We start from the raw sequence: 27,934 nt of genomic DNA on the forward strand, positions 1-27,934 counted from the left end.
CAGCCTCTTGGGTTAAAGCAGCTGCTGCTGCTACTGCCCTCAGACAAGTAGGCCATCCTTGGGCCACTGGGTTGAGCTTCTTTGAGAGGTACTCCACGGGTTGCTTCCATGGCCCCAAAAGCTGAGTAATCACTCCCTTGGCTACCCCATTTTTCTCTGCTACATACAGGGTGAAGGACTTGTTTAAGTCTGGCAATGCCAGGGCTGGTGCCGATGTAAGCTCAGTCTTAACCAATTGAAATGCCTGCTGGCAAGCCTTGGTCCATTTAAGGGGCATATTTCCTCCCACAGTGGCTTCAAGCAGGGGTTTGGCAATCTTAGAAAATCCAGGAATCCAAATTCTGCAATAGCCAAACACCCCTAGGAATTCTCGCACCTGTTTCTTTGAGCTCAGCTCTGGAATCTGGAGAATTGTGGATACCCTCGATTCTGCCAGCCTCCTCTTTCCCTTTTCAAGAATATAGCCCAAGTAGGTTACCTTGGTCCAGCAGAGCTGAGGTTTCTTCCAAGACACCTGATATCCCAGGTCTTGGAGAGCTTTCAGGAGGCCCTCAGTGGCTGCAAGACACTCTTTACCAGTTGATGTCGCCACCAGGAGGTCATCCACCTACTGAAGAATAGTCGCCTGGGGAAACACTTTTCTTACCTCGTGTAAATCCTTGCTGAGAGCTTCCCTGAACAGAGTGGGGGAGTTTTTGAAGCCAGGTCCATGTCAGCTGTCCGGTAGTTCCAGTGTCTGGGTCAGTCCATTCGAAGGCAAAGAGAGGCTGTCTCACAGGTGCTAGAGGCAAGATGAAAAACACATCTTTAAAGTCTAATACTGAGTACCACACATGAGCGGGAGGGATGAGACTCAACAGAGTATAGGGGTTTGGTACTGTTGGGTGAACAGTCTCCAAGGCTGTTTACCTCCCACAAATCCTGTACCAGTCTGAAGTCTGAGGTGTCAGGCTTTTTCATGGGAAGCAGGGGTGTATTCCAGGCTGACTGGCAAGGGATCAAGATGCCAGCTTCCTGGAGTCAGTGGATGTGTTTGGAGATCCCCACTTTGGCCTCATCAATCTTTTTTTATCTACCAAGAGAACTCCATCTCCTTCTTTCTTAGTCTCTTTCTCTCTCTTTCTTTTCAACTTTTTCACAATCCCTCTTATAATGGCCCTTCTTTTGCAATACATGCATTGGTCCTTCTCTAGTGAGGGCCACACCTTATTTTTATCCTTCTTTTTATTTTTTCTTTCTTTTTGGACAAAACCCCCATCTGTCAAGGCAGCAATGTTCACCTTTCCTATCTTTTTAGCCATTCTATCCTCAAAAGGATCCCTGTTGTTAAACACCTTCATTGCCACACTCATCAATTTTTCCCTTTTTTCTCCCTCAAATCCCTCCATCTGCTGTAATTTCTTTCTAATATCTGGGGCCAACTGAGTAACAAAAGCCAAATTAATCACCTGTTGATTTGCAGGGGCATCTGGGTCAATTGGAGTATATGTATGGTATGCTTCCAACAGATGCTCCAGAAAGGCAGAAGGGGATTTCTCAGGTCCTTGGAGGACCTCTCTTACCTTGCTCAAATCGGTAGACTTTCGAGCGGCTCCCCTCAAGCTGGCTAGGAGATGCTGACGGTAGTTTTGGAGAGCTTCTCTCCTGCCCAAGGAATTAACTTGCCACAGGAGATGGGTGGATGGAAGTTGTGCCTCAACACGGGCCCACTGTTGCTCATCGAGTGGGCCCTCTGTTCCTCCCAACACTGATTTTATCACTTGCCCTCAGATCCTTTCTCTCTCTCTCCTCAGAGGTGAAAAGGGCTTGAAGGAGTTGTTGACAATCATCCCAGGTAGGGTCATGGGTATGAAAAACAGATTCTAGGAGGGAGATCAAAGCCTGGGGCTTTTCTGAAAAAGGGGGATTTTAATGTTTTCAATTGTACAAGTCACTGGTAGAAAAAGGGATAGAGACATAATGACACTGTTCTATTTCCCTAAGAGGCAGAAGAGGACCTGAACTAGTCCTTTCAGTGGGAGCCCCACTGGGACCATAAGAGGCTCCTGTTTGCATATGGGAGGGGGAGGTTATAGAATCTGGAGATTTTTCTTCTTCAGGAAGAGGAGGGTAGAAAGGGTTTCGGGATCTGGGGCCGGTTTTATCAGAGGAGGAGGATGGCTCCACATAAGGTGGAGGTCTTATAAAGGGGTCTAAGGGATCAGGATCTTGTGAGAGCACCAGCTTGGGAGCCTGAGTTTTGACCTCTCGGGGTCCCCTTGGTGCCATAACCAGAATGTGAGTGTCTGTCCTCAGGGAACAGCACTGCAGCCAAGCTGGAGGCTCTTCACAAGCCTGGGCCCAAATATTTATATAAGGAAATTGGTCAGGGTGGCTGGGGTGACTGGTGACTTTTCCCCATACAGCCTGGCAGAGGCTCAGCTCAAAGGAGCCCTCAGCTGGCCATCCAACTCCAAAGGCTGGCCATTCCAATTGACACAGGGAGCAAAGTTTTCCATGAGAGAATTTAACCCCATATTCATCCTCCTTTCCCCTGTTCAGGGGAAAAAGCCAATTTAAAATTAGTAAGAAAACAATCCAATGGGGTATTCTTGGAGCAGGATCCTCCCATCTCTGCCCTGATGGTTTGGAAAGAAATACAAAATTAAACACACAACAGACAGGACACTAATGTATGAACAACAAGATGAACAGGCACCACAACAGAAATGAAACTAAATCTTCTCTTGTTCCTCGTCAGGAACCTTGGGGTCAGGGGAGGCTTATGGGTCCATCAGCCACCTCACTCCTGACTTAACAAATGGTTGCAACCAGCCAAAAGCTTACCTCTGGAGGTTTTCTGAGGTCTGTGCCTGAGAGTCTCCTACTGGATCCCACCACAGAGTCTTGGCTAAACTGGGGTTCCTGCCCAGGGATCTCACTGGGACCTCCAAAATGTAAGACTGAGGACCTTACCAAATGGTCTGAGGAGCTGACTGCAGTGAAGAACACCCGGGAAGGAACACACCGAACAAGTTGGAAAGTAAAACAGACCTTAGTCTGGCCAGCTGGCACTCCCAAAGGAAAGTAGCTTAGAGAGGGCCACAAGTTTTTGTTTATCAGCTAAAAATATCATACTAGAATTTTACAATGAGTCAAATTTTACTTCAAATGGAAGGACAAATTTAGATTTACTCCTGCAATTAAAAAGAATCAATTAGAAAGTTTCAAAGGCCAACCCTCCAAGATATACTAAAGCTCCTTCAGTAAGAAGGAAAATTACATGGAATAAAAATTTGAATCTATCTAGCTGAGAGAAAAGAGTCAGAGAAGGACTCTGTAAAGAGAAATTTTATTGTTATTTGACTAGGTAAATGGTATTCCTTAAAAGTAATAATAATAACAATGTATAGGATGACTCTGTGATGTAGACAAAATGAAATGAATGCTACATTGATGAGAGGGAGAGAAAGAAAATATTCCATAGTATGATCAACTACACAGCCTGTGAAACAGTGTTTATGAAAGAAGATTAGCTAAAATGTACATGGTAAACTTTAGAGAAATCAAAATGATTTTTGAAAGTAAATATACTTGTTAAGCTATGAGAGAAAACAGAATCATATCAATTTTCAGTTCAAATGAGAGAAAGTACATGAAAGGGGCAAATGCAAAGAATAAAAAGTCAGATTCTTGGATTTCAACCTATTAATAATTGCTTTAAAAGTGATAGTTCCAATTATACTAATTAAAAGTATAATTTTCAGATAAATTAATAATATGAATTATAAAGTTTATAAGAAGTTATCTTTTAATGCAAAAATTTAGAAATTCTTTAAAGGTTAAGGAAGATTTTTTCCATGTTAATATTATCAAAAGAAAGCTAGACTACCTTAATTAATTTCAAAAAGATTCTGTTATAATCCAAGGAATATTATTAGGGAGGATAAGGGCCATTGCTGAGTGAAAAAAAGTTCAGTTCTCTGAAAACACATACCCAAAATGCGTGTGCATTTGACAACAGAGTCAATATGCATGTGGTAAAACTGATAAAAATTAAATGAAAAATCTACTGTTTTTGATCTGTGAAAACTTCCAAAATACCTTGTCATTGCTTTACAGATTAAGCAGACAAATTTTAATGAAAATATTGATGTCTTGAACAGAAAATGAATCAACCTGATAAATGTATATCTATAGGATACTATAAGTCTTGGTTACTTTTCTCATTGCTGTTACAAAATACCCAACACCCAAAATTAAAGGAGGAAAGGTTTATTGTAACACAGTTTGTAGAGGGTTCAGTTTACAGTTGGTTGACTCTAAGGCAAGGTAGCATAGCAGGGTGGGTACCACAGACAAGAAAGAGTCCATGGCAAAGTAAGGCAGTCAGAAGGCAGTAAGCCACAAGTGATGATGTAGTAATAAGTGACTGAGTGCCTCATTCTATTTTAGGCAGGCCACCCATCCTTATACTCTTAATCCTAGCATCACACCATGAATCAATTCCAGCATTACATCCTTGATCCCAGCATCACACACTCTAGATCCAGCCACCTCAGAAAAGCTCCATTTATGACACAACGAGACTTTGGGGCAACATCTAGTTATGAGACAACACTACATAAACCAACAAAATAAATATATCCAGTAAACTACTCACATGGAATATTCATCATGATAGACTGCCACCTTTAAGGCCACAAAACACCCTTGGACAAATTTAAAAGAATAAGTCATAGTATGGTCTCAGACAACAAAGGAATTAAATTAAATACAAATAGCATATAGGTAAACTTTAAACTCTAAAGAGAAATTTATAATCTTTTTAAATGGAATAAAGTAAAAATGCAACATATCTAAATTTGAAGGATCCAGGATAATCAATGTGTAAAGAAAATTTCAGAAAAAAATGTATATTCAACTAGAATAAAATATTTTAAAATCAATAACTAAGTATTTACCTTAGAAAGACTATTTTTTCCAAGGGAAAAAAAATAAATGAATTATAGAGTAAAAATCAATGATAATGCAAATAATTTTTAAAACTCAGTGAAATCATTGCTGGTTATTTGAAATGAAGTTAAAATGATGAAATCTGGAATGACCAACAACATCAAAAGGAGATAAGACACAAATTAGCAATATCTGAGGTGAAAAGGATGCATCATGACTAACTGCATGGTCATTAAATGATCATAATGAGTGACTACAAACTAGCTTAGGTTTATGGATTTTTAAATTTAGGTTAAAGGGACCAGTATTTTAGATTACAGAACAAAAAACCTCACAGAAATTGAAGGATATAATGAGAATATCACTAATAAACAAAATAAATAAATAATAACCTTGTACTCAAAAAGCATAAATCCCATAAAATTTTGGTTGTGAAATATACCAAAAATTAAATAATGTACAATGTAAATACTTAGCAATCTCTTCCCAAAATAATAACAAAGGGAAAAACTTCCTAAATCTTTTTATTTGGCCAGTATTGCCCTAATACTAAAACAAGATATAGCATTATAATAAAGTGAAGCTACAAACCATTATATTTCATAAACAAAGGAAAAAATTCCTAGCAAATATTAATAATTGAGCCAAAATGTATATAAACAAGAATATGTCAACAAAAAAAGTGGAGAGCTGCTCCCAGCGCATAGGAGGAGGCTTCCAGGCTGCTATATCACCCCCCGAGTACAGAGGAGGTAAGCCAATGGGTGCCAGCAGCACCAACCTCCCTATCCCCGTTGAAATGAGAAGACATGTAAACAAGTCTCAAAACCAGACTTCCGGATCACCTAAAGCAAGCCCAAAGGCAAATGAGATAGAACAATCTGATACTCAACAGCCTGTACTCCCGGAACTAGTAACAAAAGACAATCTGCAAAAAATGAAATCAGAAATAATTTCTTGGATAACAGCAGAGATTGTGCCCAAGTGCAAGACATGATTAATAAATTTAGAGAAGACATAGATAAAAAAATAGAGGAGCTGAGGAACATGATGAAATCCCAACATAGGAAACAAATGGAATCCATAAAACAGACACAAACAGATTTCCAGGAGTTTAAAAACTCCATTGAAAGTCTACACAGCAGAATGAGTCAATGTGAGGATAGAATTTCAGATATAGAAGATAAGATTGCAATTAGTGACCAGGAAAAGAAAAATTGCTTTAAAATTGTAAGGGACCGTGAGAAATCAATCCAGCAGATGCTACACCATGCAAAGAAGAATAACATAAAACTGATTGGAGTCAATGAAGAAACAGGAAAGACTGCAGATGACATAAAAAAATTGTTCACAGAAATGATGGCAGAAAACTTCCCAAGGAGGGGAAAAGAACTTGACATACCGATAAGTGGGACATACAGGACTCTAACTAGCCTTGATCAAAAAAAATCTACACAGGCATATAATAGTTAGGATTCCAGAAACCCAACAGAAGAACAAAATTCTACAAGCAGTGAGAGAAAAGAAACAAATTACATACAAAGGAAAGCCCATCAGAATCACAGCAGACTTTAAGAAAATGCAAATCAAAATCATAATTAACATTCACTTCCACGATGAGAGTTATAATTAAAAAGACAGATTATAAATGTTGGTGAGGATTAGGAAAATTGGAGCATTTATGCTTTACTGATGAAAATATAAAATAAAAAATCTATATTGGAAAAGAGTTTAGCAGTTCTTCAAGTTGATAACTATCAAGTTAAAATAAGATCCAGCAATTATTCTCCTAGTTGTATATCAAAGAGAAACAAAAACTATTGGCATGTAAAAGTTTGTGCACTAATTTCAGGGAAGCTTATTTCCTAACAGCTAAGAAATAGAAATAATTCAAATGTTTATCAACTGAAGTATGAATAACAAATCATGGTACATTAGTATAATATGTTATTCAGTAATAAAATATTTAAATTCTGAGTTACTTTGTCATTGTTGGGAAAATTACCCAACACCCACAAGTTAGAAGCAGAAAGGTTTATTTTAGCTCACACTTTGCAGAGGGTTCAGTTTGTGGTCACCTGGCTCCAAGGTAGCATGAAGGAATAGATAGATAGATAGATAGATAGATAGATAGATAGATAGATAGATAAACAGACAGACAGACAGAGAGATAGATAGGTGGATAGATATAGAGCCATTCTCAAAAGGACCTACTTTTTCTCACCAGGCTTCACGTCCCAGTGTCACATCCAGCCAAAAACCTATCAGTGGACTAATCTGGTATCACACACTCATTATTCAGTCACTTTCCAAAAGCTCCACCTATGATGGCATGAGGCTTTAGAGGAACATCTACGTATAATTCATAACATTCTGCCTTAGGACCCAAAAACTCATGGACATCCCTTCATGCAAAAAGCATCTAGTCTATCTCAAAGAGCTGCCAAAATTCTAACAATTTCCCCATTGCTGGAAGCTCCATGTCCAAATATTCCTCTGAGATATAAGGAAAACTCTTATACAAATGAAAAGAAAGTTAATTCCAACATAGAATGGCACAAGATAATCATTTCCACTCCAAAACATGCAAATAAGAAGATAGAAAGGAATGGGACCAAAGCAAAACCAAAATTCAGTAGCACAAACATTAAGTCCTATAGTTTCATATCCACCATCTAGTGCAATTTGCAGCAAGATGGTAACTCCAAAGAGCTTGGGTGGCTCTCCCCCTATGGAACTACATATGATTGTAACTCCAATGACTTCTCTTTCTGGACAGCCTTGCTCACTCCTTGTAGCTTTCAACAGGAGATCCACATTGCTGGATTCTCCAACTTTCTGAAGTCTCCAGTGCATCTTGGCTTCACATTCACAGCTTCACATACTCCCCTGTCAGTGATACACTGCCTGGCCTCCTAGACCTTCCTCTAAAATCTGTGTTGAAGCCTTCCTGACTCCACAATTCTTGCATTCTGTATGCACATAAAACCAGCACCATGTGAGTGATGCCTAGGTCTTCTGCACAGCAATAGCCACACTTTCTTCTCTCAGTTGTAGGGGTTGAGTGCGTGGATTGCTAAGTGTTATGAACCCAATCCCAAGGAACAAATTCTCTGGGATTTCACCATTCTGAAACATGCGCTGCTTCTCAAACAAAGTCTTTCACCTTTGCAATTTTGAGGCTGTAAAAGGTAGAGTCCCACTGGATTCTTAAGAGAGATAGGTATTTAGTTTAAATTTCCTGCATGTAGATATGTAGTTTTTCCAGTATCATTTGTTAGAGAGTGTCTTTCCCCTAACATATGTTTTTGGTCCATTTGTGAAAAACCAAATGGGTGTAGGTATTCAGGTTTCTTTCTATTTCTGTATTCTATTTCATGAGTCAACTTATCTGTTTTTATACCAGTAGCATGATTTTGTTTTTTCCTCTTTGTTTTATATTTGACTTTAAAGTAGAACTTTAAGTCTGCTTTGGTGATGCCTCCAGCATTGCTCTTTTTGCTCAGGGTTGCTTCATCTATTGTGAGTCTTTTCTAATTCCAAATGAAATTCAGAGATTGATTTTTCTCATTCTGTGAAGAATAAGATTAGTATTTTACTATGGACTCCATTGAATTTTTAGATCTCTTCTGGTAATATGACCATTTTAACAAAATGAATTCTGCTGATCCAAGAAGAATGGATTTCTTCTTATTTGCAAATGTCCCCTCTCATTTCTTTCTCCAGAGTTTGACAATTTTCATTTTAAAGTTCTTTCCCTTAGTGACTTCTAGGTATTTATTCATTGATTGTTGCTATTGTAAATGATATTGTTTTCCTGATTTCTTTCTTACTAGCTTCACTTTTGGTGCACAGAAACATGGTTAATTTGGGGATGTTGATTTTGAATCATGCCATTTTTATCGTTTGTTTATTAGATCTAAAATTATTCTGGTCAACTTTTGGGGGTCTTCAATATAAAGAATCATGTCATCTGCAATGAATTTGACTTTTTTATTCAAATCATCTCACACTTTTTTCTTCCTTTTTTTTCTCTTGCACTATGGCCCTGACTTAAATTTTGAGTATTTTATAAAACAGGAGTGGATAAGTGTAGACACCCTTGTCTCACTCTTGACTTTGGAGGGATTTTTTTCCAGTTTTTCTATATTCAATGTGAGTTTTGCATATATGGCTTTTTCATTTGAAGATCAGATCATTTTACACCTACTTTCAGCAGGGTTTTATCATGCTGGGATTCTGGATTTTGCCAGACTTTTTATGCTAATATTGATATGATCACGTGAACTTTATTCTTGATTCTATTAATGTGGTATGTTGCATTAACTAACTTACATATGTTAAACCAACTTTGTATTCCTAGGATAAGAAAAATTGAACATGGTGTATGAGCTTCTTAATGTACTATTGAATTCTCTTTGCAAGGATCTTAATAAGCATTTTTCCACTTTTGTTCATCAAGGATACTAGTCTGTAGTTTTCCTTTTTTGCTGCATAATGAGGAGGCACATATGCACCTATGTTTTTAAAAAATAAGACCTAACTGGAAAAAAACCTTTAACTGTAATTAATAACTAGCCCTTACCATGGATGGCCAGTGACATGCAGATTATACCTCAGCATTGTATTAATATGTATTATGTACTATGTATTACATTGTATTACATATTACTTTGTAATGGCAGGTGAGGCAAGGGTAGGCTAATTGGGACTGGCATTTGTGATCTCTAGTTATGCTTTTTTTCACAGAAACATGGTAACACTGCAATTTATAATACCTAGTTGTGAAAAGAGCCTATATATCCATCAACAGATAAATTGATAAATAAAATGTGGTATATATACACAATGTTATACTACTCAGTTATAAAGGACAAAATAGTGTCATTGATGGAAACATTATGTAAAGTAAAATTAGTCTGACTCTGAAAATTAAATATCAAAGATTTTATCTATATGAGAAACCAAATAAATAAAAGAAGGACAGGAAACCAAGAAGAATACTTCTGGGAATGAGAAGGGATTAATTGGATGGGTAGTGGAAATGGAGAGGAGATTAATAGATTTGAAATTAAAATGTGAAATGCATGTACCAACTTCATAAAACAAAGTTCTTCATTATATACTACTAACATGCAATAATAAATGTATTTTGTAAAAGAAAGAATAGAATATAGAAGAACTCAATATTAAATATTTTGTATCAGTTTGGTCTCATCATTTCTTCAGTACTTATTGAGTTTGTCTTAGGAAAGTTCATAGATGTCTTTTGAATTCTGCTACATCAGTTGAGAATTTGCCAAAATACTTATTTCATCTTTTTTGTTTGAGGATAAGTAGTATTTAATGGTGATATAATCTTCCAAAATCTAAAGCATTTGCATCAATACTAAGACTAAAAGAGTGTAATCCATGAAACAGATCTCTGATTTCACTGGAAATCTATCAGATGTCATACAGTGACTTCAAGTTAAACATATCACATTTATTAATACTTTCTCACCTAAAATGACATCAGTTTGAACATAAACAGGTACTCAATAAAATGAGGCTCTTGTTTTTTAACATTTTAATCTTCAAATTTCAGGAACTGAATATTTGGATTCTAGAGAAACAATGTTTTTCTCTGAAGGGTTAACACGTGAATCTACAAATTTAATTTTGTAAATGATTTCATTATTTCAAAATTTTGTGTAGTATCTCATTTGAATTTAAGGGTTTTTTAAAAATTAAAATAATAGAAATTGAGACTACTGTGTCATTTTGACTTTATTTTATATTGATGCCAATGAAAACTCACAGAGAAATTAAAACATGCATGTAAATATTGTTTTTTCCTCCATAAATAACAATATCAACATCTTCCAAGTAATGAATTAAACCCAAAAGCTTAATTTTAAGCACATTATCAAAGCAAACTGCAGAATTTTAATACTGTCAAAAATGCTACCATCTGCTTTGTTGTCCTATAAGTGAGTGGCTGGCAGAAAGGGAACTTTACTCATTAAAATAAATTATTTTGCTTACAAAGATACCAGCATTTACCAATGTAGTGAGGTCTTTACCACTTCCTTTCATTCCTACAATCAATTTGAGAGTTGTGCTAAAAGCTGTATAAAGCGTGTTGTCTTCTGGCACAAAATCAGACAGCACATTTAAATTTGGCTGTGCTATAAAAATCATGTAAACAATAAATAATTTTACATGGAAATATCCCCAAAGTAAAATATGTTAATTGACTTCTATAGTGAATCAAGAAAAAATAAAATTTTAAAAATTATTTTTGAGTGAAACTTTCTGGAAAATGTACAACTTAAAATAGTGCATATGAATTATTGGCATTTATTTTATTAGTTAATAAATTTACATTTTTTCAAAAGTATAAATTAATAATATTTTCCAGCTTAAAGTTTGGACAATTGTCCCATTAAAATATTAGGTATATTTTTTCAGTTATTTCCCACCTTAATTTTTTGAAGTTAGGCCTCATGTTATATAAAAATACATATAAGAAACATTATTGTTCAATTAACTGTTTAACTTCACTAGGAGTAAATTATGGAGCAGAGATTCAAATTAAGAATTCTGAAGCCCAATATGAAATGAAAAAAATCCTCATGTTCACTTTGCAATTACTCATTTTTTTTCATTGTCAAAGTGGTGTGTTTAAAAAGAAGATAGGTTTTTTGATACATATTAATTTGATATTTTTCTGTTAGGCTCTCTCAAGTTGGAATACCCTATAGCAGTCTCTCTGAAAGAAACTTTTGTAACTGTACTAAAAGCTTTGTAATACATGGAAATAATGACCCAGAAATTATAATTCAGAAAAGTATGCATATCAATGGCTCATTTGGAGTAGAAAGTGATCTATGTAGATTACCTGAAGTGAAAGGAACTAGTTGCAGGTCTATTGAGAGAAAAGAATGCACACAAAGCATGCTTGAAAAATACAATGGCTGTTGAAATTAAATACATAACAATAAAAGAAGCTAGGTGAGGACACACTATAAGATTTCTACAAGCCTGCCTTTCTGTTGGATGGACTCAGCAGAAACATTTATGGAATTCTGGTCATACCTTATAAAGACTCTTAATGAGAAAGAAATTCCAGAATTGTTGTGGAAAGTCAAAAGTATCATGGGATACACATCTTGGTAGACGGGAACATTTTGGGGAGATTGATGGCAATATGTTCTTCTATTATAATTTTTTAAAGAAATTTAGGCACTATTTTTTTTTTATACTGGGGATCAAACTCAGTACCTTGCAATTGCAAGGCAGGCGTGGTGCCACTGAGCTAAATCTCCAGCCCTTAAGCACTCATTTTGTATTTTGATAGTCTTTGTACAAAGTTACATTTCATTGAACCCAAAAGACAAGAAGTACTGAGTGATGATGTGTTACAAATATTGTCTAAACTACAAACCAAAGCAAATTTGTTTTAAAGTTGGGGACACAACTATTTAGCTATGAAGCTTTCATAGAAGACTTCCAGACTAAGTCCCCATATTTAGAATTTGTTCCCATTATTTGAAACCAGGTAGTATAATAATCATACAGGATACCTACCTAATTCCCTGCTCCTTAGAGTGAAAACAGGTATAAACTTTCACTCATGGCAGGTTAACATCAATAATCCACTTCACTCAAAGAAGATAATTCAGTACATGCACCCTAGAGACCCTTTGGCCTTTAATTGGCAGGTCTGGATACCACATTGGAATTGATCCTATATAATCCTTTGGCTCTGGTCCTTCATTTCCATATGGGAGCATAGAATACAGATTGCCGGCAAGCTGCCAATTTATATTCTACAATATCAGCAAGAACTGTAGGGAAAAAGTAGGGAGATCTCAACTACTTTTACAATTAGTAAACATCTACTTGTCTTCTAATTTGAGAATGTTTTTATCTTCTCTTATCTCGGGAGCTGCCTAACCACATATCTAGACACAATATTCTTCATGTTTCATTGATCCAACTGGGCATGTACTCTCTTCAAGAGCCTTGAATTTGTTCTTTTCTCAGTCTGTGTTATCATTTTAATAATAAATGGGATTGCTTCCCTTAAACTTTTACTCTAATGTCAATTTTGTGTTGATATCGTTAGTGTACGTAAGTGTCTAAATTTCCTTGCATTCCCTTTTTTTTTTTTTTTTTGGTACCAGGGATTGAACTTGGGGCCTTGCTTGCGAGGTAGGTGCAGGAACCACTGAGCTAAATCCCCAGCTCCTTACATTCTTGAGTACAGAAAAAATCACAATATTCAGCCTAACTGGAAACTAAAAACTCATCATATCTAGTGAGAGGCATGAAAAAGCCTACAACCAATGGAGTCATAATTTACTTTGTTGTGAAAACCTTCTGGAAGAAGTTAGCATAGAGGGCTGCCACTTAATAAAATTAGCAGAGTTAATTTTGTTTTTACTCCAATTTACCCACCTGTATAATATGTTTTGGGAACATACAATTTAAAATTATCACTATTTAAATACATGCTCTTATTCCTACATCATTACATTTGTAATTTAGATATGCTGTACATTTTCTTTTTATTCTAATTTTCACCACCATAAACTGACTAAACTACAATCACAGAAGTACACGGATATTTATTTTTGTTGTTGTTGTTCTGTTCTTTTTTGTTACTATGTGGAGCCAAACTCAATATAATGGGGAGGATCCATAAGTCCTTTTAGAAAAACAGAATGTATGAATTAATTAAAGATTATATAATTGAATCAGGCTTACATAAGATTGACTAATAATTTTTCTACTCACATTTATTTCTTTTAGAAAGCATCATTTGTCTTTTGTATAATTTCCCATGGCTTGAGCAAATTCTGTCTAATTAGATGGTGCTCATAAATCAAGAGGTAATTCCACAGATCCTTTAAGTTATTACTACTGATATGAATACTATAATTATTGCAATTAAGTGTAATCTTAAGCTAATTTTAATTTTTCTTTCTTTGGATCTAATCCAAAACTCATAAACTTGCAGATTCATATATTTAATAGTGTTTAAAAATAGTTGATATTTGCACCAAAAGATGTTGAAAGTGGATAAAAATTCAATTTCCTTGAAAACATGCAAGTTCTGAGTGTAAAGAATTTCATATAACTTATTAACTCAATATTCATCTTTATTTTGTGCTCTTACTGATGATGTAATATATCATTTTTTGTTTCTATTTATAAAGATAGACTTTGCTAAGTATACTGTCTAAATTTGACCTATTCTTCATGAGCTATTGATAAAATTTTGAGAATTTTGGTGTATACCATGCACTAAATCTATATGAAAAGGAAAAAAATCAGAAAACAATATAAACTGATAAATTTGTTTATTCATTTATGGTATGTTTCAAAGAAGGAAATTACTTATTTAATAAACAATATTATTAGAAGGTTTACCTGATTTCCCAACTATTTTATTTTAGAGTTTGGAGAGTTCAGAGTGACAGTCAATACCATTTTAAACATTAATTTATCAATAATTAATATGCAGAAATGGAATGGAATTACCCACATGTTTATTGTATGAACAGTTTTTAATTTTAGAACCAGTACCTTAATCCATTATTTAATACCATCATTATGTCTTGATATTTCTCCACTTGCTACCTGTATCTTTTTGTGTCTTTCTATTATCGTGGGAAAGAAAATCAAAAGCTATTGGACAAATAACTTATTATCAAGATCCTACCTATCATTACTATATATGTGAAATAGATATTGTGTAATAATATATTACTTATTCTAAGAATACTTGGTAGTTTGATTTTAGAAAGAAATACCACTATTTGGGGGTTTAACATAAATATATAGATTAAAACATGCAATGATGGAAGACTGGCTCTATGATTATCAAAATTTATTTTTTCTGTTTTTCTCAAGGTCATTAAACATCTCAGTATATATTATTTACTGTACATAGATTAATAATTAGGTAATACTGGATCATTCTTTTTAAATGTCATATATTTACATAAAAATATTGTTTCATATGTTCAGTTCTACATTGAAAATTATACAGCTTGGCTTTTTTTAGTTAACTATAAAATACAACAGAATTATTTCTTTGAGTATAATAAATAATTTTTTATTTTGAAGAGACACTGTCACAGGGGAAATGTTTATTTGTTTAATTTCATGGGTAAACCTATTTTGTGTGTTCTCTCCTCATTATGAGCAAAATTGCTAATAATTGCACTCTCTGAAGCATGGCAGCACTTTAATCATTCATCCATGGAGCTGATTTCATATTATTCAGACTAAAAAGCACTGCTCCATGAATTTGATCACTCTTGAGTAATGTTTGTCTTTCCTATCTCTCCTGCAGAATTTTACTTGATTATTTACTCTCTGTTGGGATTGTCTTTAATCAGTTAGACTTAAAATTCAAGAACTAGAGTGGTAGGAATGAGATATTATTGAATTACTTAAAAGTACATGGAAAAATTCATTTAATACTCTGAGAATAATCAAAATCCTGGAGAATTTATTTTGTTAAAAATGCCAAAGGAGGAAATTGTCCAGGTAGTAGATGTAGTGTAGGGAAATAGTGTTAGAAATTAAGTGTTTTAAAATAAGGAGCTGTTAAAATACATAAATTAGTATGTCTTCTATATTAAATAATATATTACAAAGGAAAATTATTCATCTTCTAATATATTAATTGCAATTAATAGTGTTATTAGTGTAAAAGCAATAAAAGTATCTTTTCCTTATCTTAATTATTCCAAAAGCATAAGTTTTACAATTTTGACTTTTGAAACTATTGGTGTTGTACTAATCATGCAACAGATGAAGAAGTAATGTTTTTATGCTACATATAAGAGTAAGGTAATTATGATTGACAGGAATTAATTGTTTCAAAATAGATAGTAGAAAATATTTTGAATAATCTATACACAAAGATATGATAACTATTTGGAGTAAGGAATATGTACCAATTATCCTGTTCTGATTATTACTCATTGTATTTATGTATTGAAATTTCAAACTGTATCACATGAATATGTAAGACATGTCCAATTGTTAAGCATCAACTAAAACTACATCTATACATTTATTTGTTTTCTAAAAGATAAGAATGGAAATTTGCAAAGTTGAATAAAAACAAAAATTAAGAAAATAATATTTCAATAAATAACAAAAGCATTGTGAAATCAATAGAAGAGAATTAAGCCAAGTAATTCTTTTTTAAAAAATTAATTTTATTGGTACATTTTAGGGAAACAATATAATGACATTCATCATTGGAAATCTGCACCTTTACATAATCTCTTTTGGTTCTTATTTTTTCCCCATTCCCCTTCTCTCCCTTCAACCCTTCCATCCCTCCCTATTTACAAAGATTTTGTTTCCATTTTTTCATTTTCTCATATTAATTCCATTCCCTTCTTTTCTTTCCCCTACCCCTTCCACTTCCCCTTCCCCTAATCCAAGTAATTCTTAACATTTGTGTGATATATCCTCAGGCCAAACAAATGATTCTACTGAACTCGATAGGCTTATTTTTCAAGAAACATAGTTAGAAATTGAAAGATTGAATGATTATATAAGTATAGTTTGGATAACTGGAGCTTAAATTTTCACTGCAGAAATAGAAGTTGTAAACACAGAATAAAAAAAAATGAAATGAGCCACTGCTCTTGAGTTGGAATGAGGGTTGTCAGTGTGAGCTCAGATGTTTATATAGAAACACATACACGTACACATTCAAATACCTAAAATGTACCAATAAAAGAATTTAAGTAAAAAAAACCCAAACAAACAAAAACAAATAAACATGCATGTAGGCACAAATGTAGATATATGTTTAAATGTAAATACTATGTAAGCATAGATATATAGGCATTCAGTTTTAAGTATACTTTTAAATACAGATAATATATATTCTAAGTATAGATATATAGTATAGTTTTATTTTTATTTATTTTTATTTATTTCTTTTGTTTGGTACTGGAGATTGAACTCAGGTCCTTGTGATTGCGCAGCAGGCAGCGAAACCACTGAGCTAAATCCCCGGCCACATAGTATAGTTTTAAATATATAGACATATGTATATAGATACATACATATATGTATGCATATATTCACATATTAACCCCAGAACAACAATCTAGTGATTTTCCACTCATGTCCAAGCTATGGTTGATACATACAATTCTTTAGTAAAAAGAACTGGAATTCTCAGGGAAAAGGCCTAATTCAGGGTGAGGGCAGCAGAAACCAAGGTGAATCTGAAATATATGGTCTGGCAAATGACAAAGTACTGATAGAATAAAAACAACTAGCCAAAGGACATGAGAAAAAATTTGAAGGTCTTTCCTTCAATTTGAGGCAATTTTAAACAAATAAAGGGTTATGAACTTTTGAATAAATTAGAAGTTTTTGAGTCTAACCTGATATAAAGAAATAATGAGATTCTTTGTGCTAGTTCCTGTGCTACTGAGGGGTATCTTCCCAAAAGAATTAAAAGAATCATACCACAGAGATATATGTGCACCCATGTTTATAGCAGCACAGTTTGTAACAGCTAAAGTTTGGAAACAGTCCAAGTGCCCATCAACTGGAAACTGGATAAAAATGTGGGTGTTTTTTTTTTTTAATAAAATGGAGTACTACTCAGCCATAAAGAACAAGAAACTAGAGACATTTATAGATAAATGAATGCATAGTGAGGCCATACCCTTTTTTTGAGGGGGGACAGGCACTGGGGATAGAACTCAGGACCTTGTGCTTGCAAGGCAGGAGGCAGAACCACTGAGCTAAATCCCCAGTCTGAGGCCATACTTTTAAGTGAAGTAAATAGGACACACATGTGTAAATATTGAATAGTTTCTCTAGTGTGAGAAACTGAAAGTGTAAATACAAATTAAAATGATTTATAATGAATAATTGATAAGTTGAAATAGGAAGAAAAGGTCCAAAGGGGTAGGGGAAGTGGGAAGGGAAGGGGAAAGGAAAGAAGGTAAAGGAAAAATTATGAGAAAAGAAAAAATGGAAACAAAGTCTATGTAAATAGGGAAGGGTGGAGGGGGTGAAGGGTGCACAGGTAATGGGGAAAAATTGAACCAAGATACATCATGTATAGGTACAAGCACCCAATGATAAATGTAAATGTACTGTATACCTAAAATGTACCAATAAAAGAATTTAAGCAAAAAAAAAGAAAGAAAGAATGAGAAAGGAAAGCCCTTTTTTACAATAGAAAATAAGAAAATAAGAAATTCAAATGAAAATATTAAGAAATCAACACTTTGGAAACATTATTACCCTATTTAGAAAGCAATTCTCAAAATACTAAAGGTATTTAGTGAAAATTTGAAGAGTAAGTACACATTTGTATGAGATCAAAATATTTTCTCCAAAAATAATAATGAAGTAACAGGGGGTAACAAATAGTTACCTCTGGTAGAGAAACCTCCCTATTTACAAAATGTAAGTAAAATTCAATTCTATGAACTTTTCAAGATGCATGTTTGGAAGAATATACAATTACTCATGTATTATTCAAATAAAAAGAGTATAACCAGACTAATTTTCAGGTAAAGTTAGAAACCCCAACTTCAGACTTATTTTACAGAATACTTGACCACTATTCTGTAAAAATGTCAATATTAGGAAAAATGAAGGAATACTGAAGAACTCTTTCATTTTAAAATCAGTAGTGGGAGAGGAAAGCTAAATACATCCATGATTACATTTTGCATTTGGTATAATATACATTATTGGGTGTATTTGTAAGCGCTGAATAAGGTCTGTTAGAAAATAATTTTCAATCATTGTTAAATAATTTTAAATCATTACAATACAGTTGAGAACTTTAGAGAGACCATAAGTCTCCAATTTATTCTCAAATCGCTTAGTAAATAATATATATTCAATGTAACATATATAACCTACATATCTAAACATAAAGTGATAAATAGAAATAAATATAGGAATGCCTATTTGTGTGTATGTATATGTGCATATATATGCATGCACACATTCATATATTTATATGTGTATATGTAGGAAAAAATGGCCGTAATATTTTAGCATTTTAGGAAACTAAATGAAACATGTAATTTATACTTTTCTCAAAACTTTTGTATATGTGTAAAATTATTAAATAATTAAAACCAATACTGTCAAAGCAATCATAAATATGTCATATTAACAATTACATAGTACATTTACAAACCAGACTCAATTTTTAAGGTTTGTGTCTCTTTTGTTCTCTCTTTTGTTCTTTTTCTGTATTTCGATTTTTGTTATGATAGGAATATGCCAATAATTCACCACTACGATTGACTTTCTGACCAGAAGATAAGCCTGTCAATTAATTTTAATTCGTCTCATCTCTTTTTTAACATGGTTTGTAAATTAATTCAATATATTTGTGATATGATACTATTATCTTGAATTATGACTTTCTCCAAAAGCTATGGGATTTGTGTCAGATCATCAACTTCATATGTATCATAAAGCAATACTTTCACACCAAAATTTGCTACTTGCGTGTATTTGAACATCCTCTAATATTGAGCAATTTTTACATATTACTAGTCAATAGATATTAAAGAATACCACATATTTTAGATAATTTTTGTCAATAGCCTGTTAGTCCTAACAATAAGTATGCCCATATAGAGAGGCAACAAGTTATGTTTGGGGAAAAGTTTATGTTCTGTTCCCTATTTACATTAAGAAGTAAATACAAGGTAAAACGTTAATGACTTTGATTAACTGTTGTAATTCAGCTGGGCATAAAAAGTATTTTAGTATATACAAGATGAGCATGAATTTTGTAATTTAGCAGGTTCTACAATGGTTGTTTTGAATAATCATTAATTTGTATAAATTAAAATGAGTATGATTGATTTTTTTCCTGTTTTATTGTGATAAATACCATTTTCTTTACATTAGAAAGCAAACCTAATGAAGCATTACATTTATAAATATCCATATAAATCATAATGCATATCTTAATGATAGTACTTATGAAATTTTATACATGAGTACTCTCTGGATATTGCCAATAATTACTTTTGCTTATTTATAAATTATTGTTTACATTTGAATTTTTTATATTTTAAATATTATCTTTCAGTAAAAAATTAGCTTTCCAAGCTGTCATAACAAATACAATAGAGTGTGCTTTATTTAAACAACATAAATATTATCTCCTCACCATTCTGAGGCCTCTCTACATGAGCATAGATAGCCATTGTTATCTGTTGTCTTCACATAATCTTACCCTTGCATATGTGTGCCCTAATATCCCTTTATAAAGACAGTATGCAGATTAGAGGAAGGCCCCTCTTAAAACATTTAACTCAATTACATTTTCAAAGACTTGCCTCTAAACCTATCCATCATCCTCTTCTGAGACAGGGGATCAGGATGTCAATACACAAATTTGGAAGAGATACAATTCAGCTCATTTGGAGGTATTTTAAATTGTACAATAATAATGTCACAAAATTTTATTAGAATTATTCTTTTATTAAAGTAGTGCTGAGATATAAAAATTTTTCTAAGTCATGTCCATTACATTATGATTGTACTCTGATATGTGGATTTGTAATGAAGCAAATATATATAAATAAAAAATACCTATTTATTTACTTTGTCTTTTTGGCAATCATATTTCCCTCCTTCTCAACGTTGTGGATGGATGAATTACATCCAGTTTTAGGAACTACTCACATTTGTACCTCGTCCATTGATATAAGGTTTTGGAACATTGATAAATGTATACTTCAGGTCTATTGCTAGAGATAATGGTTGAGAAATTGAAATTAATTTTCCAGCAGGAAAAAAAAAACATGGAAATGAATCCAGTGGTAGAGAAATATCTTTCTTCTCTGACTGTGGAGATATTCCTTTTGATCCCAGATTATTTAACTTTAAATCTGTCCCAAGTTGGTTTCTCTGGAAAAAGAAAGCAGGATGGAAATTGGGATAAAGTAGGTTATTAGACTTCCTTTTTTTATTTGCTTTCTATGGCTTCTGTAAAAATTTACAACAAGCTGAGTTACTCAAAACAACAAAACTTAATTAATTCTCTCCCAGTGCTGAAAGTGAGAAGTCTGAAATTAAGCTGTAGATCAGGCTGTATTCCCTCCAGACACAGCACTAGGGGAAAACTTCTTTCCGCTTTTTGTTGGTCATTGGAATTCCGTGAATTACAACTGTGTCTCTTTACTTCCGTTTTCATGTCACATTCTCCTCTGAGTGTGTTCCTGTCTCCTTTGAGTGAATGTTCCCGTGTCACTACTTTCTTTTCCTCTTTCATTCAAATGTATTTGGGGCTGACCCAAATAATTTAAATTAAACTCCTCTCAGGAGTTTACATTCTTTTGTTTTTTTGGTACCTGGGATTGACCTGGGGACCTTGCACTTGCAAGGCATATGCTGGAACCACTGAGCTAAATCCCCGGCCCTCAAGATTTTAATTTAAGCCTAGTATGGTAACACCTGCCTGTAATCTTAACTCCCCTTGAGGGTGAGGAAGAAGGTTACAAATTCAAGGCCAGCCTGGGCAAACTAGCAAGACCTGGCCTCAAAATAAAATTTTAAAAAGTGTGAGTCTAGTGCTCTGGAAGGCTGAGGCAGGAGGGTTGCAAGTTCAAGCCCACCCTGGGCATTTACTTGAGCTTGTCATGAAATAAAATATAAAGAAAAGAATATGTATCCTCAGTATCTCACACACACACACACACACACACATGCACACACACACACATGCTGAGATGCAGATCAGTGGTAGAATGTTTTCTTAATATATGCAAAGCCTTGGATTCAATTCCAAACACTGCAAGTATCTTTAATTACATATTTACTTAAGTATGTATTTATATTTAATTACATATTTCTATATATATTATTTTGCTATATAAGGTTATATTTATAGATTCCATTGATTATAAAGTGAATATATGTTAAATGAGGGTTACATTTTTAGTTAAGCACAAAATGTATATTTGGAATCACATGTAGAATGAAGGAAAAAGGAGCAGGATTGAAGAGAAGGTGGGATTTGGTTGTCAGGAAATCTCAATGAAGACTTTAGTAAAACCTACAGGGACTGAAAAAGATAAAATGCACAAGGAAGTGTGAAGACAGATTGACTTTGCAGCACTGTCTTACCTTTGGCAACAAGATAGTAAATACAGCCTTTTCCAGGCAGTAGGCATTATATTGGGCAGATAATTCACTCCAGCTGAGGCAATCCTCAATGATGGATGAGGATTATTGATCAGTAGAACTTCCAACACATGATAGAGAACTTGCTTTATTACTGTGTGGGCAAATTGCTTGTGGTACATCACAGTGCTCACTGAAATGTAACTTTATAGGGAAATAATGCCTGGAAGACAGAGAGAAACAAATTCAAAGAAATTCAAATTTCAGATTTTCCAGACTCTAGATCCAAATGGTGACATTCTTGAAAGTTTTACTTTGATTTTTAAAATGACTCAAAAATTTTGCTTAGGGAACACATAAAATATGGTTATTTTACTTAATGTTGAAGCATCCAAAATAATATGAAAATATATATATTGCAAAGGTAAATAGTGAGAACTTAAAAAATATAAAAAAGTATTTCATTAATGTAGATATAAGAACAGTTGTGCACGTTGTACTTCAGTTTATTGCCTGAAATCCTACATTGACTAATACAGTATTTTCTTATTATTGTTACAGGCAATAAAATTCAAGGTTGACTCGATAAAAGCACTATACTACAACACTTTCAAATATTTTCCCAGGATAATAAACATCATTTTTTTATGAGTGTTTGTCAGATAATCACATTATTGGACTCTCAAGTAATATAATTTGTATTGAAATCTTAGGAAGTGAAACCCAAATGCTCTCAATTACCAAGCTGTCCATGATTTTCTTGCCAGAAGTTCATATTTTAGGTTTGGGTGTCTGTTATTATTACTTTTTAATAACCATACAATCATACCTAATTCTCATTTAATTTACATTCCCTAGTGTTTGAAAACAGTAATCATCATCTCATACTCTTATCTGGTAACATCTCCAGATCTATTGTTCATTTTTTGCTGAGTCATTTACACTCCAAATTGAAGTCACTTATCAGATACATCATTTGAACATACCTTCTCCCTGATTCTGAATTTTCAATCCTTAACTTTGGATTTGAAGAACTAGAGTATATTAAGTTTTATAAGGTCTATTTTACACACTTTTAGTGGTGCATCCCTTTAGTATCATTTGGAAGAAAATCTTCAATAACAAATAAGATTTCATCCTAAACTTCTACAAGTCATGTATTTTTACAGTAGGTCTGAAAGAATGTCTATTTTTTAATCTGTTGCAGCCTTATATTTAAGCAAGTTCTAATATTCTTGGTTTGCAAAAAAGTGTTTGTCTCAAAGATTCTGCCTCTCCCTCTTTCTGTTTTTATTCCTGACATTTCCAGGGGGTGAAGTCCTATTTTCTCTCTCTGTTCATTTTGTTTCTCCACTGGTGAAATATCTGTTTCTGTTCCCTGAGCTATCTAGGCTCTAAGGAGAAATGATCTCTCAGTTTGTCTTTTTCTTCTTTTCTTTCTTTCTTGGATTAGTTGTGATCTCCCTTCCACATTTTTGCTCCACAGAAGATGTTTTTCTCTGAACTTTCATAGAATTTTATTGTGCCTCTAAATCTTTTTTTATGGATCTATAATGAGCTCTCTGGAAAAGAATCACCTGGATGTAATTGCACCTGCACCTATTTTTCCAAAGATTATAAACTCTCATACCAGACTAAACTTTGCCCTTTTACATTTATTAAAACTTTTATTGAATTTTGTCACTGGATTGTAAGCATTTAGCAAGGTCTAAAGCTCAGCAGGCTCTCTATCTCATTCTTATGAAGAGGCAGCCATCATGGTTGTGTTTCAGGTGAATTTTCCTGTGATCTCAGTTGTCTAGGGGTCTCAAGAAAAGTTATGATTTTGCCTGTTATCCCAGATATATGATGTTCGTAGATGCAATTTTTCTTTTCACCTTTCTACATTACTTCTTAAAAGTGGAAGTTTGTGGAGTTTCAAAGCTGAAAAGTTATAACTAACTCTGTATGAACATAGTGTTTATTTTCTCAAATGGTTTATTAACTTATGATGGAATGAAACGAGTGTCATGTTTTACTTCCCATCTTCAACACTCAGAATTAGACATGTAGATGGTCTTTGTAGTCTTTTTAGTAGAGAATGTATAGTGAGAATCACTGGTGGTCATTGTCCTGACGTAGAAAATGTCAATGTTAATTATGATAGTGTGATGTAGCTATATCAGAAGTAAATGGCCCAAGACATAAATGAGAACTATGGGATTTTGAATATGAAGGATTTCATATCATGCCCTATACAGTAGTGTGATTAGAAATGATATATTAAAAAAGCAAAAAATTGAGCAAATGGCACTTCTGGTAGATGTAGAATTTAAAGTAGTCACAAATTATATTTATTTTTAATCAGCAGATATTGGTGTGAAAATTAATATCCTGATGATGTATTTTACCTTTTCAACTAGACACAGGTTATTTATTTGAGGTTGTAATATTGATATATTGTATATGCATTTGTGTATTATATCTATATGTTGTATATTTATCCCACTACTGTGATCATTGACAACAGCTAAAAGTCTGAATTGTAAATAGTCCTGTGTTCCCAGGTAAGCATTTAAATTGCTCAAATTGATTGTGTTTTATAAAATTGGGGTGTATATAACTGATACTCTGAAAATTTAATACTCCATGACTTTTCAGGCTATATTGAATGTGGGAGGCATTGAGAAGTATGCATATCAAACTTTTTTAAAACATCTTTAAATCCAGAAACCTATTTCAAAGCTTCCAAATTTCAATCATGTATTTGTTCATTTATTGAAGAATAAAACAAGAAAACACACATGAAAATAAATATGAAGATTGATATAAACTGATCTTTGTTTTCTTCCTTTAATTTTCTCCAAGGAAATATTATCCTTTACAATTTTGAAATCGGAAACTTTAATACATTTAATCCCCTTTTTTAGGACTTGTTTAATTTCATAACTCCACTGGTTTCTTCTCTGTCAATTAACACGACAAGGGCTGTTGTAGAAATGCTCCAGGTTCCTGCTGTCATCTAAAGCATTCTCCTGCGCATGGTGGTACATGCCTCTAATCCCAGGATTCGAGAGGCTGAGACAGGAGGATCACTGCAAGTTTAAGGTCAGCCTGGGCTACATAGGGAGTTCAAGGCCAGTTGGAACTACATAGCGAGACCCAGTCTCAAAAAACCCAATAAATAAATCAATAAATGTCATGCTTTTTTTCTTTGGCATAGATTTTACAGTGGTGACCAATCTATGGCAGGTGTGCTGGAGTGGGCGTGCAGAGCCCTCTGTCAGCATGTAAACCAAGTTGCCCCAGCACGGAGCATTGGATAACAGTTGTTTTTTCTAAATTAAAACCTCAGTATTCAGGTTGAATTGCAATGTTGGCACTTTGCAATAAGTAAGTAAATTTTGGGTTGCAGTTTGGGTACTTGGTCTCTAAAAGTTTCACAACTAGTGAAGACTGAAAAAGAAGGCCAAATCTGATTCTGGAATTGGTTCCTCCTCCTCCAATACTAATTTTTCCCCATTATTTTTTATTGCCCTGGAGTCCCAAGAATTAGTTCAAAATTTAATGAGAAAGTGAATTTTTGAGTCATTCTGATTTTGTTTTTCTCTTTTAAAGATTTCCTCGCTCTGCTCTGGTAGAGTGACAGACAGCTGAAAATTCTTAGGAAGCATCATCTATATGTAATACTACAGTTCCCTTTGTCACAGATGTCAGGAGCCTCATGAAAATTTGCCCAGCCCCATAAACCTACATCTCTTTACCCCTGTATCTTTATTTATTGTTATCATAAAGGTTTATGCAGAGAAAAAGAGGTTTAAAGAATATGTTTAATATTCCACACTGAGCCAGAAATCCCTACAGGTCGTGGAAGGCACTGGTTTCTGTTTTCATGAGGGAAATAAGTATTATCATGCAGGCACTTGATATTTTCAAAGAGTCCAGGGTGATAAACAAGTATTACAAGGCTTTGCTGTTCAGTGAGCCCTCTATCTGTCTTTATAGAATTTTAAATATTCTTCTTTGTCAATGATAGTAAGGTTAATACTGGTCCTGACAATAATTATGCTTAGATCAATGCAAGTGACCAAGAGTTTTTTGGCCTAAAGCAAATGCCTATTTTTTCTTTTTCTATTTTCTTTTAAAATATATAAATAATTTTTATTATTATTGTTTTATTATTTTTTGCTATAGAAGCCCATAGGTTGACTAATATAATAACAGAAAAAATAAAACAAGGCTTTTGATATTTTTGGAAAATTTTACTGCAGAGAGTGGTTTTTTTTAAAGAACAATTTACATTCTGATCAGAAATGTATGGGAGTACCTCATTTCTCTGCTTCTTCACCAAAGGATTATTATTACTGTGCACAAATCTTGCCTTAACAGAAGAAAGTTGTACTTCTTTTTGTTTGAATACTTCAACTTGAAAGTGAATGACTCAAAATCACTAGGTTCATTATATCAAGGTCTTGAAGGTAAAACATTCCATCAGGAAAGGAATTCTCCACTGACAATAACTCAGAGTATACTGCTTGGGAACAGAATTTATGTCCAGTATGAATCCACATATTTTAATGGAGTTGTGAATCCATCCTTTTCACCTATATTTCCCAGTGCTTTTTTAATGGTAGCTATATAATGTGAGGTTCTATGAGTATTTAGGTACATATTTTCAAATACAACTTTGTAAATATTGTTAAAAGATTGAAATCTGCTTTAGATATGACTTGTTATAAATATTAATAATAGTATATTAATTTCCCATATTTTGCTAACACTGCAAAATTACACAAATGTCTTTCTTTTTAACTAAATTTCAACCCCAGCTTCTGCTTTATGTATTTCTGATTACTTATTCACATAATTTTTAACCGTCTTGAAATTGTTAACCTTCCTTTGACAATGTATTGATGGGAAATGTGTATAGAATGTTAGAATTTCTAACTTCCTATTTCCAAAAGCACTTTCATCTGGATGTTGTGCCACATGCTTGTAATGCCAGCACTCTGGGATGCTGAGGCAGGAGGATCTCAACTCAAGTCTAGACCAGGAAATTTACTAACTTGGCAAGATATTGTTTCAAAATAAAAAGTTAAAAAGTGCTATAGATTTAACTCAGTATGAAAGTCCTGGAGGGGTCACCTTGACACTTAGATATATATTTCTAATATAATTGAACTGTCTTGAATTTATACATATATACATATATATGAATTTATATATCATTGCACTTGTTTTATCATTTGAAATAAGGTACATTTTCTTCTTTCAGAATCACACATTAGATATATTTAGCTATTGATAAAATTAAAAATTTTCACTAAAAGTAGGAGCAATTTTCTTTGAGTAAAAAGACAAATTCACGGTAAGTTTGAACAAATACTGGAAGCAGAAAAAGTCATGCACTTTACTTTAAAAGTTATAATTAAATTATGTGAATTCTAGATAATCAATTGATTGGTAGACTACATGGATCATCATGCCTTAGTTTTCTTCCTCCTACACAAGTAACTATTACTTTTAAAACAAAAACAGGACACTGCAATGATGATTTCAAATTTTATTTTATTGTTGAGGGATCTATTATTGCATAAAAGAAATGAACAAAGCCTGTAATTGAATTTGGATCATTTTCTTTATTGTACAGAAGCAGGTCCTAACATTTCCAAATAAAAAAGAAATAACATGTACTTCTCACATCTTTTGGTTGTAAAATATATACTTTCTTCTAAAATTAACTACTTTTGTAGCATTTCTTGATTATTAGCTGTTACTATTTTCTCAGCATTTATATGCACAGAATACTGCTTAATTGACACATATCACTAGGTTTTTCACCTTTATATTCTGGTATAATTTGGGTATG

The 27,934-nt window shown here is 33.5% G+C and overlaps 1 pseudogene; it reads left to right on the plus strand.

The window, feature by feature from the left end:
- Positions 1-5,584: 5,584 nt before the first annotated feature.
- Positions 5,585-27,934, plus strand: part of LOC106009600 (DCN1-like protein 1) — a 51,475-nt pseudogene continuing 29,125 nt past the window's right edge.

This window comes from Heterocephalus glaber, unplaced genomic scaffold (assembly GCF_053883595.1).
Source record: "Heterocephalus glaber isolate CG9 unplaced genomic scaffold, H.glaber_assembly_v1.0 deba00001504, whole genome shotgun sequence".
NCBI lineage: Eukaryota > Metazoa > Chordata > Mammalia > Rodentia > Bathyergidae > Heterocephalus > Heterocephalus glaber.